Source organism: Geospiza fortis, unplaced genomic scaffold, assembly GCF_000277835.1.
Source record: "Geospiza fortis unplaced genomic scaffold, GeoFor_1.0 scaffold163, whole genome shotgun sequence".
Classification (NCBI taxonomy): domain Eukaryota; kingdom Metazoa; phylum Chordata; class Aves; order Passeriformes; family Thraupidae; genus Geospiza; species Geospiza fortis.
In genome coordinates this window covers 991007-991235 of record NW_005054401.1, presented here as the reverse complement: position 1 = coordinate 991235, position 229 = coordinate 991007, and positions in this window count along the sequence as shown.

Here is a 229-nt window from a genome sequence, read left to right as displayed (position 1 = left end):
TGAAGCAATGAGAGAACAGTGCAGCACCTGCCAATTAATGGCAAGATGCTAGAAAAAGTGATGAACTTCACACTGAGGGTCATTAACCCCAGCAGCTCCTTGGCATCTTTTACCACTATGTAAGAAACCTCATTTTAAATGTTAAAATCCTATTTTCTTTCTTGCACAAAAACATGTAAAAGTACAAATTCTCTTTTGAGTTTTAAACCTGCACATCTGCATGTGCATA